Genomic DNA, 19,267 nt, shown 5'->3' with positions numbered 1-19,267 from the left:
TCTTGAGGGTTGAGGGAGGGAGGGCATGAGGAGAAAGACACCAAAAGGCAGAAGGTCTGTCTGGCTAACCCAAAAAGGATTCAGCAAAGATGGCCTAGATATGGACATATTTATTGGGGAAATTTTACCTTGGGGGGTTTGACATCATAACTTAGCTTTCTGATTAGATACAGTAAGGTAGGTTTACATAAGACCTCCACAGGGGGTGCAACTGTACCGTTGAGCTGATCCTCATCAGTGCCCTTCCTCCTTTGCTCAGGGAGTAATCTTAGTACTTCAGCTTTCTTTAGTATGTTAGCATTGTTTACTAACTCTGCCTAGTGATCTAGAACCTCATCAATATATACACCTAGCAATCTGTGAATTTACAAGCTAGTTGGGGACATATGTACATGTAAAAAAAATTACTATCATATAACGTATTTTAAGTTCCCTAAAGAGCAGGACAAAACTAAGTATCAAAAGAGTTCAGAAGAGATAGAAATATCACTGCAATCAGGGATATATAGGGTATGGTTCATGGAGGAGGTGACGTTTGATGATGGGCAAGATAGAAATGGAGCATTTTTAAGGGACACTGAGTGAGTACAATATTGATGGGATAAAGCACTTATATGTGGGAGAATTTTGGAACATTCTTAGGATAGATAGGATGGAAACAGAAAATAAAAGGTACTAAATGTAAGTTTTTGTGTTTTATATTACAGTGTTTTATATTATATTATATAATAATATATTATATTACAGTTTATATTAAAGATTTCTGAGTAGGAGAGTGATATCTTGAAACATACCTATTTATTTCCACTAAAATCTTCCATGCCTTCAGTATTGTACAAGAAAGATCAGATCAAAAAGGAACATTTTCACCTTTTTTTTGTTTGTTTGCTTTTTCTTTCTTGTGGTTTTTCCACTTTTGGTTTGATTTTTTTTTGTACAATATGACAAATATGGAAATATGTTTAAAAGGATTGCATTATGTTTAACCTATAGTAGATTGCTTGCTCTTTTGGGGGGAGGGAAGGCGTGGAAGAGAGAAAAATTTGGAATACAAGGTCTTACAAAAATGAATTGGAAAAATAAAAATAAAAACTTATTTATCATTTGGGAAAAAATTAATAAAAAAAGGTAAAAATACTTTGCTTACTGAATCCATGTTCAATCTCCACAGTTCTCTCTCTCTCTGGATCCAGATGGCATTATGGGAATTGTCTTGAATCTGGAATCACTGCATTGTTGAGTAGAGCCAAGTTCATCACAACTGATAATCACATCATTCTTCTCTTACTGTATACTATGTTCTCCTAGTTGTGCTTACTTTACTCAACATCAGTTCATGTAAATCTTTCTAGGCTTTCCTAAAACCCTCCTGCTCATCATTTCTTATAGAACAATAATATTCCCTAATATTCATGTACCATAACTTATTCAATCAATCAGTCCCCAATTGATGGGCATTCCCTCAATTTCCAGTACCTTGCTAATTATAAAAAGACTACAAACATGCACATGTGGGTACTTTTCATTCTTTTATGAACTTTTTGGGATACAGACCCAGTAGTAATACTGCTGGATCAAAGGGTATGGGCAGTTCTATAGCCCTTTGAGCATAGTTCCAAATTGTTTCATTTCACAACTCCATCCACAATGCATTAGTGTCCCAGTTTTCCCACATCCCTTCCAACATTTGTCATTATTTTTTCTTGTCATCTTGATCAATATGAAGTGTGATCCTAGGTTCTTAAAGACTATGATAGCTGCTTTTGTGCTTTGTTATCTCTTACCAAGATGAAAAGGATCTGAGTACAGACCTTCATGATGGGATTGCCAAGTGACAATTAGCCTAATTAAGTATAGGAAGGATCATTACCAGAAGATTGGCCACTAGAATTGTCTTATGTAATCTCAGCAAATAAAGAGTAAAGTCACAAAATCCTGTTTTCCAAGGTGTGGAAGGGTTACAATCTAGATTGGTACTCATTGACTAAATCATACCTTTTGAAAAAAAATTATTTATGAACTTAAGAAATAAAATAATCAATTCCACAACAGAGTTAACAGAAAAACAAGATTGAACATGACATTGTAGATCCATCTTGTACAACTTGATATTCCTTTCAAATATACAACAAAAACATCATGTCTACTTTGAGATGTCTACCATTAGACACAAATCTGTAAGTATGCAGTTCTTTGGGATTTAATTGATAAATTACAGAATTAGATTGTAGTGTTTGTTGTTGGATATTGCTATTCATGAGTACTTTGTATGAAATTAGTATGATTTCTGAGTAGGAAATTAGTTGATAATTAATGTCACTTAGAAAATTAATGCTTTGATCCTAAATTCCTAACCTTAGTTTCCCATAATCTGGTATTAGAATTGTTGGGCAATTGCTTGGATTCCAGGACAGTGATCCATTTTTGAGTTTAGAAGCAATCAACAAGCATTTATTAAGCATTCCCTAAATGCCAGGTATAATGGTAAGGGGACTTCCTCCTTTGGGAAGGTGTTACAGTTTTGAAATCTTAACAATGTTGCTTAGGGTATTGAGAGGTTAAGTCATACAACAAGTGTGTGCCACAGACAGGATCTGAACTGGCTCTTCCTGGTATCTAGACAGCTCTCTACCCACTATTGCAAACTTCACATAGTTTACCTAAGCTAAAGTTCTACCCTGATGCTATTTTGTGACATGGAAGATTTCTGAGGGCTATGCTCTAGTTGTTTCTATATAACTGGAGAAGCTTCTGTACTGAGTCACAGGATAGATAGTATGCCCATCTTTGAAGTACTAGCCTAGTTTAATTTAGAGAGCCTCATGACCAGGAATTGGATGATTTGTTTTGTCTCAACATATTGAGTCAGGTTATGGAAAGAGTAGCAAAAGGGCTTATCTTTGTTGGAGATGAGAAGATTAATAGAAACTGGACAGCTAATTGTAGTTGGATAGGGCTATTAGTCAGTCACCTAGCATTTATTAAGCAATAACTATTTGCTAGGCACTGTGTCAAGCATTGAGGATATAAAGAAAGATAAAAACATGGTCTCTAACAAAAAGATCACATTTAATGGGGAAGACAACATATACATAACTATGTACAAAAAAGATATGTACAGTATAAATGGAAGGTAATTTCAGAAGGAGGGTGCTAACAATAGGTGACTAGGATAGGCTTCTTGAAAAAGGTGGGATTGGATCTGATTCTTGAAGGAAGCCAGGAGGTAGAGGGAAGGAAGGAGAGCCTTTCATAAATGGAAGACAGACAATGAGAAGGTATAGCATTGGGAGATGGAGGGTCATCTGGAAAGAATAGTAAGAAAGTCAATGAAGTATAAGAAAACTAGATAGGTACAAAGGGACTGGGTAGTGAAGGACTTTAAAACTCAAACTGAGGATTTTATATTTGATCCTGGAGGTAATAAAGAATCACTAGAATTGACTAAGCAGGAGGATGACAAAGTTAGATCTGTAGTTTAGAAAGGTTGTTGGTTGTCAAAACCAGAATGATGGACAGAATGCAGTGGGGAGAATTTTGACATAGGAAGACTAAACACAAGGCTGTTTGTTAGTCCATGGGTAGGTGATGACAGCCTTCACCAAGGCATGACAGGACTTGGTTACATATTGGATTGTGGATGGGTGAGTGTGAGTGAGGAGCTGAGGATGACACTGAGGTTGTGAACCTTGCTATTGGAAAGGGGCTGATTTACCTAAGGGTAGTAGAAAAGTTGGGGAAAAAAGGAAGGTTTAGGAGTGAGAAACATTGAGTTTTGTTTGAAACGGGTTTGCTTCTGGAATATCCAGTTTGACATGGGCTGTAGTATGAGAAGTCAGGAGAGAAGTTAAGGCTGAATAAATAGATCTGGGACTCATCTGCATAACTATAATAATTTAACCCTGGGGAATTGACAATACCTAGGGAGACCAAATAGAAGGAGGAGAAAAGACTACTTGTGATGCATATGTTTAGTGGACATTACCTCAAGGAAAATTGAGGAGACTATTAGAATGTTGAGGCAAACTGGAGGAGAACCAGAAGACATCAGTGTTACAAAAACCTCCTTCTTCCTCTTCCCCTTTCTCTTCCACTTCCTCCTCCTTTCTCTTTCTCTTCTTCTTTCTCCTTCTTCATCTTCCTCCTCTTCTCTCCTCTTTCTTCTCTTTCTTCTTCTTCCTCTTCCAAGTAGAATGATTTTTGGGCAGGGAAAAATGGAACAAAATGATTAATAGGGATTTGAAACCTCTGACTGAGAAAATAAGAGAAAACCTTGGAGTATCTAAATCAGATGGACTACATTCAGGGTTATGGAAGAAATGGAAGATGTGAATGCTGAGCTTTTTATTAGTGATCTTTGAAAAATGGTCAAGAATTGGAGAGGTTCCTTGAAGGAACCATTGCCTTATTAATATGTTCTAAAATTCTGCTAGTAATTTCCAGCTTTCTGGCTTACATATAGTTTTAAGAGTCTAGTTTATCTTTTTTTTTTTTTTTTTTTTAACTTCAGGCATTATTTGCTCTTCACATCTGTCAGTTGTAGCTAGCCAACCATGGAAAGCTTTGGGTTTTATTATCTATAAAATGAGAAGGTTGGGTTAGATAGTCTCTTTAAGATTTCTTCCCGTTCTAAACCTAGCATTCTATGATTGGTAATTATTATCCTGATTTTTCAAAGAAAGCAAGAAAGAAAGAAGGTGGAGTTATCAAATTGTACAATATTAAGCTGGAATTAAATTCCAGGAGAAATCTACAACATATGATTAAAGAAGTAGTATGTGAGTATTTTGAAAAGAAAGTGCTAAAAGCCAGATTGGATTATCAAGAATATTTGTGATCAGTATTTTTTGGCCAGATTACTGAACTGGTAGATTAAAGGGTGGCCATACATACAAAATAACATTTCAAACAAATATTTTTCTGAGTCCCTCATGTTGTACTTGTGGAAAGATGGAGAACATAAACTGTATCAGTGATTCTACAAGTGTGGTTTTTAGATACCTGAAGTTCTCTAAGAACTCTTCAGTGGGTCTTTGAGCACAAAGCTATTTTTATAATAATACAAAAACATTATTGACCTTTTAAAAAACTTTTCCCTTTTCCAGCTACATATATGTGATATATTATACACACACACACACACAAAATGCCAGATCTTTTACATATACTTCAAAACAATGTATTGGAGCAGATTAAACATAGAAGCAAATAGGAAATCTAGATGTTCTTCTCAAATAAGTTTTAATATAATATGTAGTGATAGATATAGCTAGAAGTTTCCAGTAAATGTCTTTTTGGTTCATTGTACTGATAGCACACTTTTAAGTTTAACCTGCATCGTTAACATTTTTTTCTATCATTTTCTTAAGGTTATACAACCAACAAAACAATTAAAAAGCTTTACAGAGATTTGTACCATTTGCCAATTTCCAAAGGATAAATGTGTATTCTGAAAATTTCACAATCAGCTCTTTAGTTTAAGCTGATTGTATCCAGCCTGTCCCTGAATATAATCCACACAAACAAAAACTCATTGGGCTCTCCAGATATTTTTAAGAATATAAAAGCTCCTGAGACCAAAAAGTTTGAGAACCGTAAATTAGATGACATTAGGATTTAGAATTTGTTCATTGGCTTTTATGAATTTTTATGAGTTTGGTCAATGTTAACTTGGAGGAAAATTTTCTAGAGTTGTCCCCAAGGATCTTTCCTTAAGTACCATTCACAATTGTTATCTTTATGAAGGCATAATTGGCATGCTTTTTAATATGCAGAGGATACTACGTTGGGATTGATGACTGGTATGCACGGTGACAATATCAATATCTAAAAGAATTATAACACAATTGATTGTGGGCTTGACCTAATAGGTTAAAATTTCATAGAGATAAATGTTAAATTTTTTTTAATAACTTTATTTTCAAAACACATGCAGATAGTTTTCAGCATTTACCCTTATAAATGTTCCAAAATTTTCTCCTCTTTCCCTTCCTTCCTCCCCCAAACAATGAATAATCCAATATAAATTAAACATGTGCAATTCTTCTAAATATATTTCCACTAAATGTAAAATTTTTTAAAAATTAATATTTTATTTTTCCAATTACATATATAGTTTTCAACATTCATTTTTATAATATTTCGAGTTTCAAATTTTTCACCCTTCCCTCTCTTACCTTCCTCCCAACATCAAGCAATGTAATATAAATTATACATGTACAATCATTTTAAACATTTCCATATTGACCTATTGTGAAAGAAAAATCAGAACAAAAGGAAAAAAATATGAGAAAAAAGAAAGCAAGCAAAAGAAGATGAAAATAGTATGCTTTGATCCACACTCAGGTTCCATAATTCTCTCTGGATGTGGATGGCATTTTTTATCCCGAGTCTTTTAGAATTGTCAAAGATCATTGTATTGCTGAGAAGAGCTAAGACTATCATAGCTGATCATCACATAATCTAGCTTGTTACTGTGTTAATGTATTTTCCTTCTGCTCACTTTTCTCAGCATCACTTTATTATGTAAGTCTGTGCAGGTTTTTCTGAAATCAATATTCATCAATAAATGTAATCTCTTATAGCCGAGTTCTAAAAACTATCTTTAGAAAACTTCATGAGGGAAAATCTTTTAGAGAGCTTAGTAGACATAGGGTCTTGTGATATAGCAGTCCCAAGAAGCTAATGGAATCTTGTACATTAAGATGTATAATGTCCAGTAGGAAGAGGACTAAGAGAGAGTACCACAGTAATCTGACAGATTGTACCACATTTGGAGTCTTATGTTGATCAGTATTGTGTGCTACATTTTCTTAATTGCAATGATATTCTGTCATGCCAAGCCAGTTGAGCAGTGGCATTCAGGTATTGTGGGAGCAGGGATGAGTGAGGTACAATCACCGCTAACTCTTACAAGGAGGCTTACTGTGAGTAAGAATATCCTTTATGCCTCTGGCTTTGTCTCAGTCTGGCCTGCTGCTGTGGGGCAATGTCAGAGGAAAGCTCACCATCTTTATCTACCAAAGCAGCTTTCTTCTCTTCAGCAACCTCAATTACTGAAGGTTTGTTTTATGCAACAAGGTTCTTGGCCCTGTTAGAAACCTATGGTTTTTTCTTTTCACTAGAGATGAATATATTTTTTTAATAATAGCTTTTTTATTTTCAAAACACAAGATAGTTTTTAACATTCACTCTTGCAAAACCTTTGTGTTCCAAATTTTTTTCCCTCCTTCCTCTCCCTCCTTCCCTAGACATCAAGTAATCAAATATAGGTTAAACATGTGTAATTCTTCTAAACATATTTCTACATTTATCATGCTGCACAAGAAAAATCAGATTAAAAAGGAAAAAAAAGGAGAAAGAAAAAAAGCAACAACAACAATCTATGCTGTGATCCATATTCAGTCTCCATAGTCCTCTTTCTGTTTGGAGATGCTTCTCTCCATCACAAGACTATTGGAATTGGCCAGAATCACCTCATTGTTGAAAAGATCCCAAGTCCATCACAGTTGATTATCACATAATTCTCTGGGTTTTACTCACTTCACGCAATGGTTAGGTTAGTTCAAGGAAAGCTCTCCAGGCCTTTCTGAAATCACCCTGATTTGTTTCTTACAGAACAATAAAAATAATGGAGATGATTTTAATAGGATATATTTTTGCATCAATTTTATATCCTCCATTTCAAACAAATTGTATCCAGTACAAAGAATGAAGTTGAAAATATAGAGTGCTGCATTTGAAAAACAATAAGAAACTCAGGACCATTAAGAAATCCATAGCTTTGGGGGACAGGGAGGTGATAGTCTATTATATTTACTCTGTCAGATCTCATCTGTAGTATTATTCTCAGTTCCAGACACACCACAGTTTAATCACATTTATAAGCTAGAGTGTGTCTAGAACAAAGCATTCAGGATGATGAAGGGTCTTGAGTTTTTGTCATGACAGTTGATTGAAGAAACTAGGGATGCTTAGCCTATAGAAGATTTTGGAGCTATAGCTTATCTTATTTCAGATATTTAAAAAATGTTGAGAGATTAGATTTGTTTGGATTGGCCTTTAGAGGGCAGAACCAGGAACAATGGATAGAAGTTGTGATAAAGCGATTTTAGGTTTATGTGAAGAAAACTTCCTAAAAATTAGAGCTGTCCAAAATTGTAATGAGTTGCTTCCAAAGTGGTGGATTATTCCTTCTGGAAGTTCTTCAAAGTTCTTGCGTATGTTATAATAGGGATTCCTTTCTTGAATTGGTTGGACCAGTGTCCATTAAAGTTCCTTCCAATTCTCACGTCTTCTGATTCTGATATGGACTTTTGATGTACTTGTTAAAAGAATGTTGTGTACAATGGGATGAGAGAAGAAAGGAGGTTAGTAGTAGGAGTTAAAATATGGTGATGGTTTGGAATAACTTTGTTGTCCATATTTGGGAAATTGCAGTAAGTAATTAGCTGAATTTCAACAGGTTGATTTTGTTGTGGGCCAGGTCACCTTTAATTCTCAAGCAGCACTCTGTATGTTAGGATGTGATAGATGTTATTCAACCAGACAAGGCTGAACAATGGCCTAGGAAGAATGGGCAAATGCTAATTCATTCAACATATATTTATCAGTCACTTATCGTGCCAGGCACTGTGCTAGGATCTGGGGACAGAAAGACAAAAGTAAAACCATTTTTTCTCTAAAAGAGCTTACATTTTATTGGGGTGAGTGTATAAACATATACACAGAAAATTTAAATACTAAGTATTTTTTGGGAAGGAAAGCACTAATAACAGGAAAGTACAGGCTAAAGTCCCTGAAGGGAGGTAACATCCAAACTGAGCTTTGGAAACTAGGGATCTTGTTATCTCCCAAGGACTCAAATATCTTCTCTATGAAGATGAATCTCAAATCTTAATGTTCATTTCTACTTTCACTTTGAAGTTTCAGTTCTGCATCATAGGATAATAGGATCATAGATCTGGAAGGAGTTTTGCAGATTATTTAGTTTAACTCCTTAATTTTACAAATGAGGAAATTAAGCTCTAAGAAGCTTAAGTGACTTCCTCACACAGATAGTAGCATTAGGAATGCCCTAATTCACACAACCATCACTATATTTCAGACCCTTGCTTCTGATTGCTACCCATGTGATCTGATGATTCTATAGTCAGTGATCTTTTTCTTGTGCTATGCTGCTGACTGTCTCAAGCACATTTCTAACTGGTTGGATGTTTCTTAGGCCTTCTTTAAATTATGTTGTCCAAAGCAATGCATTTCTCCCTGATCACTTCTCTCTCTAATTTCCTTATTTTTCTTAAGGGTATCATGTTCCTTCCAGTTATTCATGTTTGTACCCCTGGTCATTTTGAACTATTCATTCTAACTTATCATTCTTCATGTCTAATAATTTGCTAAGTCTTCCTGATTCTATTTCTCTATCACCTCCTCCAACTCTATTCATATATATCATAATCACACTAGTTTGGGTCTTTATATCTTTTATTTTTCTCAACAGTATTTCTTTTTTTACAAATACATGTAAAGATAGTTTTCAACATTCATTTTTGTAAGATTTTGTATTTCAATTTTTTTCTCCCTCCCTTTCTGCTTTACTAAGATGGCAAGCAATCTGATATAGGTTATACCTGTATAATCCTTTTAAATATATTTCCATATATGTCATATTGTGCAAGAAAAATCAGACCAAAACAGAAAAAAAAAATTAAAAAGAAAAAGCAAACAAACAAACAAAAAGTGAAAGTTAGTATACTGTGATTCACATTCAATCTATACAGTTGTCTCTCTGGGTGTGAATAGCATTTTTCATCCCAAGTCTATTGGAATTATTTTGGATCACCGCATCACTGAGAAGAGCTAAGTCTGTCATAATCATCATATAATCTTGTTACCATGTACAGTATTCTCCTGATTCTGCTCACTTCACTTAGCATTATTTCATATAAGTCCTTCTATGGACCTTTATATCTTGCCGGGACAATTAAAATAACTTTTTAATTGACGTTCCTGCCTTGAATCTTTTTCTTTTTTGATCTGCATTTTGCCAGATTGTTAAAATGATATTACTAAACCACAGGTCAATATATGTCATCCTTCTACCCCCCTCAACCCTCCTCCTCAAGAAGCTCCAGAGGCTCCCTGTTGTGATTAGGACCAATATAAGCTTCTTTGACATTGAAAGCTCTTCACAACTGACTTTAGCTGACCTTCCCAGGATTATTATTGCCCATCACTCTCCTTCATAAACCGTATGATTTACTCTGCTTGGTTTCAATGAGGCTAACTTATCATCCTTCACGTTTCTGCCTATTGTTTCATATCTGATACAATGAATCATAAAACCTGGGTGTTAAAATATTCAATTTCTTTCATAAAAACATTCAATAATCTCCAAGTAAAAGCAGTAATATCAGTACATTAAGAGATAAAGGGTAGCACATGAGATAAAAGCAATGTGCAAGAAAGTTTCCTAGAATCTCTGGAACTTCTTAAGTGCAAGCCTTTTTGACAATTTCTCTTCTGAACATAGTCTCTAGAATATGGTAAGTTGTTAATAATAAATGCTTGTTGATTGGTTGATTTGGGGGAGTTGGCAGAGAGAAGAGCATGTATTCTAGGTACTGCTGCTTGTGCAAAGACATAGAGATTCAAGGTAGGATGTCATAAATGAGGAATATCTCCTAGGCCAATTGATGAGATCAGAGTGTGTGAAGGGTGGTAATAGCATTAAGCTAGGAAAGGTAAGCTGAAACCAGATTGCTTTAAAAGTGTTAGGTTGGGAACAAAAGCCAGGGCTGAAACAATTTAGAAAAAAGTTTATTAAATCTTTTAGCAGGGAGGAGAACTGAAAAATCAATGGCCCACTTCCCCCGAGTGTCTATAAATTACACATCATGTATGATTCAAACAGAAACAAAGAAACAGTCATCGATAGGCCAGCATGGAAGCAGTTTGCAGTTAAGGTCCCTGAATAATCAGAAAAAACTCTTCACTTTTCTGTATCAGTATTTGTATTTGAATTTTGATCTCTAGGTAACAGGTCTGGTTTCACAGCCTTACAGAGATTGGCTCAAATCTATCCATAATGCTATAAAAGTTTTCCATAAAAGCCAAAGAGATGAGTATATGAGGTATGAACTAGTGCTTCCTGAGATGGAAAGTGACATAAACAGGTCTTTGCTTTTTTAAGAGTATCAACTTGGTAGCTCTATGGAGGATAGATGAGACAAGCCAACTAGGAGGATGTTGCAGTAATTCAGAAGTGAAGTCATGAGGGTCTGAAGTATGATGGTGGTTGTGTGAATGAAGACAGGGTAACTGAAAGGAAATAGGTCATGCTGGTGCAGCTGACAAGATTTGTAAGACTTGAAAACGCAGAGCCTGTTGGATGTGAGGGGTCAGAGAAGGGGAAGAGAGGAATAATTTGGGAAGCTGAGTACCTAAAAAATGGTGACACATGAGAGATTCTAGGGAGTTAATATGAGCTTGGGAGTCATTTGACCATAGTGTCTAGGCTTAGATGGGATTATGGTGGGAAAAAGAATGGTGAGAAAGGATTGGAGCCAGGAATTGAAGTTAGGAAAATGGAAGTGGGACGTAATGGGAATTTGAGGTGGATTGTTGTCTTTTGTTCTGTGAAGAGGACCAAAAGTGACATCATTGTGTTAGAGTCAAATTTCACTATGGCTGACCATCATGAGCTGGGAAGCCTCTACCACAGGTTGAGCACAAATAGTCCATGTGAATATTGGGCGGGGGGAGTCCCTAAATTTATGCATCTTGTGTTTCTTTTGAGCTACTCCACTTCTGCTTTGTTTATAGAGCACAACATCTTTTTTTGATGAGGACATGTTATGGGCCAGAACTCTGAACTTTAAACAAAGGATTCTTACAAGGTACTAAGTCAGTGGAATTGAGAGAGACAATAGTTATTTAATTTATCATGGTTCAGTAAGATTAATTTAATCCTACAAGGAGATGCTATGGGCCAAAACTTGAAACAAGGTACCAAGTGGAATTGAGGAGATAATGGTTAAATCTAGTTTAGCATTGATTTAATCCTACAACAAATAATGGTTTCCTAGTGACATAATGATCAGTTTGTACTCAGTGTGGGGCATATAAGCAAGAAGCCTCAGCCAGGGAGATTCAGAGACAAGCGGACAGAAGGCTGGAGGCTGAAGGCTGGAGCACAAACCCTTGAACAGATTCATCCCATCTCACACTGCCTTGGTGGCAGGCTCTCCTCCTTCACTTATCCACTGAAACCAAGACTCCCGAGTCCCAAGTGAAGGAGATAAGACTTTGAAGGAGACAATAAAGGATTTGGACTTTAACATCTGGCTGCACTTGTGGTGATTATGGAACTGAAACGAAGGCTGCCTCCAGAGACCCCAAGAAAACCGAAACAGAGAACATTACATTTTGGAGAAAACATTACAAGGACACGCTATCTATGCGTGGCAGTCCTATGCCAATGCCCCCCATGCCATGCAGTCAATTCCAGAGTTCTTCAGAGTTTGGGGTATGGTGGTGGAATAGCAAATGACAGTAAGAATGCCTTGGAGCAGACAGGAAGAGATTATGTAGGCTTCAAATAATGAAAGGCAAAGAGAGAGTACTAGTTTGTGGTTTAGGAAGTGGTATTGGGAAGCTTAGAGAGGGCAGATTATCTGTGGAGATCTTTTGTATTATTCACAAGTGTTTCATTTGTCTTCTTTCTCCTAGTAGGTTGCAAGTTTCTTGAAATCATGGATCCCTATTTACATATTTTGGATCTCTATTTACACAGACATTGCCAGTTGTGATCTTATACCAATACCCCAGCAAGAATTAGGTAAAAGTATATTGATTGCTGGAGGTTTCTTTAGCCTTTTGGTTTTACAGAAGCATTCAGTTCTGCTGCTTCTAAAAAAGAAATTCTCAAAAGATATTTATTTTCGTTCATAGGTATTATAACTTTGTCATTTGTAAGGTTTGAAACTGAAGTGATGTTTCATTGAGCTTGGTAGTAATTTGGGCACCATTCTTTTCTTCTTTCATTCCTTTCTTTGCAGGTGTGAAGTTGATATTGTAGAACTGAACTTTATTAGTGTGAAAAGAAGAAAAGAAAGAAAAGCAACTTGTTGCTTTTTAGGAGTGGAGGACAGGAAGGTTGTAGATGAAGTATGAGGTGATATAATTAATGAAAGGTTTTGCAAAGAGCATTTAGCTTTTCAACCTTGATGAGTGTCCTTTGAAAAGAACAAATATAGAAGTGAGACACATCTATTGTTTTTGACACATCATCAGATCTTACTGGTGTAGCAGCCTTGGGTTTGGGTTTGTTTTTTAATCTCACCCTTTTTTTTTTTAATGTGTAGGGAGTAACTGATACCTGGTCATTCTACCTTAAACATTTTCTTCTCATTAAATCATGTCTTTTAATTTTCAAGATGGGTTTGAATATCTACATTTGAGTCTTCTTAAGTGTGATCAGAGGTTTACATTGTGGATGGATGTGTACAGGCTTGACAGCCTTGAAAGAAGAATGCTTTAAATCTTGAAAGAAAAAAAAAATTTTTTTTTAATAACTTTTTATTGACAGAGCCCATTCCTGGGTAATTTTTTTTTACAACATTATCCTTTGCACTCACTTCTGTTCTGACTTTTCCCCTCCCTCCCTTCACCCCCTCTCCCAGATGGCAAGCAGTCCTATACAAGTTAAATATGTCACAGTGTATCCTCTATACAATATATGTGTGCAGAACCGAACAGTTCTCTTGTTGCACAGGAAGAACTGAATTCAGAAGGTAAAAATAACCTGGGAAGAAAAACAAAAATGCAAGCAGTTTACATTCATTCCCCAGTGTTCTTTTTTTGGATGTAGCTGCTAAAGATGAATGTTTTAACATAAGTTCTTTTATCTTTGCTAGGCCATTTGCATGCTTGGGAACTCCTACTGGAAATATAGGATATGTCCTTCATAGACTGCTTTTGGTTAGTGGAGGACTGATTGGTTATGAACCCACAGAAAAGGAATCATTTCTTGGTGCTTAAATTTAGGTATCTGAACTTAACTTTTATGAATATTACTTTTCTCTTTTTTAAAAAAATGGATATTTCAGGAAGCATCAGGACAAACGTATTTTAATTTTGCATTGGTTATAATGGCAGAAGTCAGGTGAGACAAGGAAGGAAAGGAGAGGAAAAAGTACCATGCTTAATGGGAGATAAAACATTCCTCAGAACACTCACTGTTGGTTGTATGTCGAATAGCCCAGGCTACCAGGAAAGTGCTCCGGTTATAAGAAAAGAAGAAAAGTTGTAGTGAAAAAATAGTATTATTCTCATTCAGAAATTAAATTGGCTAAGGATAAGATGGCAGAACCATGGGATTATGGACTGAGATTTGAAGGGACTTCAGTGGTCATCCAATCCCAATTCTTCATTTCAGATGAGGAAATTGAGGAGCTCATGCTCAAGGTCACATAGTTCCTAAGTTTTAGGGGTAAGATTTGAATCTAGGTCTTCTGACACCAGAATCAGTATTTTTGATTGTGGAAGGAAGAAAGATTAACTCTCAAGGGTCTAACCTAATTAGAGGCTCTTCAATAATGTCTCTTTTTGTAATTAAATTTTGAATTGGTTACAACTTAGTTTCTTTCTATATAGAACAAAGTAGGACAACAATAATGTATTATTTTATCTCCATGACTTGAAAACTTTTCTTTCCCAGGCTTTTGAAATTTGTTTCATTGTTTTATGGTGTGGTAAAACTTGAGAACTGGAAGTCATGGAGAACAGATCATCTGCTTCCTGACTCTCTGACAAAAATGCCCTATGGGTATGAGTTTAGGTTAGATGCTAACAACCTGGTGCCTAGTTTCTTTGACTCAGATAGCCAATGCTTAGACAATCAACTGAACTGGTAGTTCTGTGATAGAATTGTCTCTGTGCAATTGCATCTTATAACCACTACTCGTCTACCAGCTTTCACTGAAATCCATTAAAAACGACAAAATATGTTTATATGAAAACATCAACTTACATTTTGTTTTAAAATTATACTTCATCAAAATTAGGCATCTCTTTTAAAAGTTATCAATGGAACAAAAAGAGAGATGTGTAATGAGTAGTGGGTGTTATGTTTTATGGTATTTTATAAAATTATTCTGGATATTTTGCATCATATTCATAATAAACTTGTGATCTAGGATATTTAGTGATGTTTTCTAGGGGGAAATCTATTGTAGTTATGTTAATAGAAGAGCACAGGGCATTGGTTTTGGAATCCAAGCTTGTTGATGCAGTCTTTTCCTAGGACAGCAGCATAACTATTCCTATTTGTCACTCCATGATCCAGATAAAGCCCTATTTCTGAACAATTAACTTCTGAACCCTTGAATAGTGCCAACTATTTACTCTACAACCATAGGTCTTTTTAATGGAGATAATTACTTCCCACAATTTCTCTTGTTTCTTTATTCTTTTCCCTTTCCAGAACATCTTACCTCCTTCCTCTCCCCAAAGCATTAGTATCATCATGATGCCAGAAATAGCCACTTCCATCCTGTTTGCTCCCCACTCCCCATAGTTTATACTTAGGTAGGATTCCTTCAGACTCTCTGCTAGAGCTATAGGAGAACCCAGTCCCTCCCATCCCTTTTAGTCCCAGTAGTCTCTATATACTGCAGTATTTTCCTCTACTTCAGTCTTCCACATGAATAGTCATCATAGAAACCTTTGCAGCTAGTATTAGGGTTGGAGAAGATGTACTGATGGTGGTGAAGGTTGGACTTGTGAACCCATCTTCCTATAGAAGCAATGTTTATGAGTTTTTAATTATGTTATTAGCTATAAGTGTGCCATTATGGGTTATCTTGGGAAGGTAGCCACCATTTCCTTATTTCCATGGAAAACTTCTAAATAGTTGATTAACAAATTAGAGATTATGGTTACTGAGTTATAGCAATTGCTATTGTTGAGAATTATAGAACAGGTCAGTTACAAAACTTGAGAAGTAGCTTCTTTCCCGATTTCATTAGATATAATGGTTGCCCTTTCTAGAGAAGTACCTTTATAATTGTCCAGTTTATAATTGTCCAGTACTGGTCACTCCAGGTGAGCACTGAGGTAAAGTGGATTTGTATTCAGAAAAACTTGAGTTCAGATCCTCCCATTTACTCCCTATGTAACCTATTCAAATTCCGTATCTGTAAATTGAAAGGTTAATCTGGATAGCTTTTGATGTTCCTTCCTACCATAAATCTGTGCTCTTAAGAAGTACTAGTACTAATAAGCAGTTGTTGTTGATTGAGTGATAATCTGAAAGAGAAAAAAAAGCCAAAAACATAAAGAGAGAGAGGTGCTGAAATAATCCTGGGAAATATTTTCTTTACCATTTGCCAGAATATTACCATTCTGGGTTCTTAATATATCTTGTCAGGTTGAGTCAGCTCCGTGTTGTATTCTTTGGTGTCCTTTGGGGACTTAGTCTTATATTTTAGCAAGAAAAAAGGCATAATGATTTAATCCTGCTTTGCTAGTCACTTTGACATAAGCTATTTATAACCCAACAAGAGCTAAACAAGTAAATAGTTGTCTTTTCTTCTCTCCTTAAAAGAAGTTTCTGAGAAAGAGACATTACCAATTATCCTTGTTCTGTATTAGTAATTTAGTTTATCTGATTTTGGAACAAAGAACTGTTCTCTTTTTGTCCATGTATCTCATGGTATTACATCTAAATAGGCCTGGACTATATATTGGAAAGAAGAAAATGTTACATTTACTTGATTCTCAGTTTATAACAACTGTTCCAGAGGCATTTCTAGAATAGAAAGTTCTAGGCTTCATTTTAGGGAATGTCACTATGATAGAAAGTTGTATTGGAACCAGGACTACTCTCCCACCCCGGAGCCTTTTTCCAATCAAATTGTTGGAATTGTTGTTTTGCTTTTCCCTATCATTATTTGTTGATAATTTACCCATCAAATTCCACCTCAAAATCCATTAGTCTCTCCTCTTTTAGATTAGACCCTACTCCTCTTCCTCCTCCTGGAAATAATTCTCCCTTAATCTCCCCAGCTTTGCTAATTTAATTTTTCTGTAAGGAATATCTCTCTATTTTAGGACCAAAGCCAGCTACATTTTCTCCTTAGGATTTTAATACCTTTGAGGGACTGGGCAATCTTTTTAACACTCTTGGTTCAAACTCCCATTCTGGGTCTGTTTACCCCATTGTCATGTGCCAATAAGCAGCATTCCAGTTCTGTTTAACAAATTAATGTGAATTAGCTTTTACAAAATGATAGTTACTTAAAAAAAACAAATTAGAGGCATTTTCTTCCAACATTTGAGGGAGTACACTCTTCTTCCCTATGCCATTTTTGGTCTCTAGGGAGAGTGGCTTCAAATTGCATACAATTTCTACATGAAATTGGTTCCAAGTTCACATTCAAACAGAACTTCATTAGTAGATGAGTTCTTGTTTTTGAATATGTCCTGAAGGTTCCTCCTTGCTCTTTGGGCTTTGAATGCTGGGATCACTGTAGAACCCAGTATAGACTTGACTCCTGACTTGATAAACATCAAATAAAGAAGCATTTCTGTATATAGCAGAACAGAAAAAATTTGTAATGAAATTGCAATTCAGTCTCTATCTCTAGCTATCTATCTAGAGAAAGCTTGTTTTTCTTTTTAGCTGTAATAAATTAACCTTGTTTTCCAAGATGTCCTGATTATTTGTTTTTCTGACGTTCCTTTTTGTTCTTTTATGCATTTTTTTTTTTTTCCTACTCTGTATTTCCTTAGAACTTTCATCCTTACCCCATTGGGGAAAAAACCAAATAAGTCTTTGTTAAAAAAAAAAATGAATGAAGAAATTCTCACATCTTGACTATACTTAAATTGACCATATTTAAAAATGTCTCACTCAGCATTTTGAATCCATCACTTCTGACAAGAGGTGATTAGTATTCTTTAGCATCAGTTCTCAGTTGGTCATTGAGTTTCCAAGTCTTTTCAAAGTCTGATCATTTCTCTGTATCAGTTTGTATAGGTTTTCCTAGCTTTCTCTGAAACTATTTTGTCATTTCTTACTGCAGAGGCATCAAACATCTGCAACATTGCTGAGTGTAGACTGAACCAGACTAAAATAGAACTGGGAAATAGCTAACAAAATAAATAAAAATTTGATAGAACATGACTAATATTAGTATGTGGTTTTTAAAGTCAACATGTGGCCCACAGCTATTTTTATGTAAGGTTTAGAGGCTTCTTGTTTCTGTTTGACTTTGATATCATTTTCTTATTTTACTTTTAATATTTCTTTATATTGCATACCATTATTTGGGACATTAGGTTAGTGGTATTATTTGGTTAAAGTTTATGTACACTTAGTAATTTTTTAAGCAGAGGTCCAATTTGCTTTTCAGAATGGTTATTGATTTTTGAAATAAGAAAAGTGTACATACAGCAAGACATAATCCCTAAATTTAAATTCAGTATCATGTAGAAAAAGCCAGGTTGAAAGTAAGAGAAAGATTTTTTTTCTTTGGAAGCAAAAATAAAAAGGGGTAAATGATGAAGAGAACAAAGAGGGCATTAAGAATAAGATCAAGATGATGAGGTAAGAGATAACAGAAGAATCGAAAACAGTGGGAAATTAGAGAGAGAGTAAGGAAGAAAAAAATAAAAGAATGAAGTGAAGTCACAGAATGAGCATAGAATCTTAGCGTTAGACTTGGAAGGGATTTTAGAAGACATCTAATACTCTTCCTTTTGCAAAAGTAATTGAGACCCAGAAAAGTGATTTGTCCTTGGTCACATAACTCCTAAATGTCATATATAGGAGAGAAGTAGAAAGCAAAAGGGCTTATTGGATAATGAAGTCTATGATGACTATCCATTGGATAATGGAGTATTAGTTGGAGATAAATTAGTTATTCTTGTAATACAAATTAGTTATTCTTGTAGCACTATCATGCTTACTTGAGTAATGTTGATAGCTTACTGGTGGCCTCCTCTTTTTAAAGGAAGAACTAATAGATCATTGTCACAATCTGCCTTTTCAGTGTCTGTTGCTTATTCTTTCCCACTTCACTCACCTTGATTCTTTGCTCTTGAAGGATCTTGAGTATTGCTGCTGGCTTCTCTCTCACAGTATGATGGAGTTTAGGGGAAGGGACAAGAAATTTCAGATATCAGGGTTTTTGTTTTTTTGTTTTTTCTAGTTTACCTTACTAATACCCAGATTATTTTGGCTCTTGATATGCTTGCCTTGAAT

General features: G+C 35.4%; 1 protein-coding gene across 1 annotated transcript in view; it reads left to right on the top strand.

Annotated features, from left to right (window-relative positions):
* GMDS (GDP-mannose 4,6-dehydratase) overlaps window positions 1–19,267 on the top strand; it is a 739,822-nt gene that overhangs the window by 13,888 nt on the left and 706,667 nt on the right. The window lies entirely within an intron of this gene.

The sequence above is a fragment of the Sarcophilus harrisii genome, chromosome 1 (genome assembly GCF_902635505.1).
Source record: "Sarcophilus harrisii chromosome 1, mSarHar1.11, whole genome shotgun sequence".
In the NCBI taxonomy this organism is placed as follows: Eukaryota; Metazoa; Chordata; class Mammalia; order Dasyuromorphia; family Dasyuridae; genus Sarcophilus; species Sarcophilus harrisii.
The sequence above is the reverse complement of the archived record's forward strand: the minus strand, read 5'-3'. Positions and strand labels throughout refer to the sequence as shown.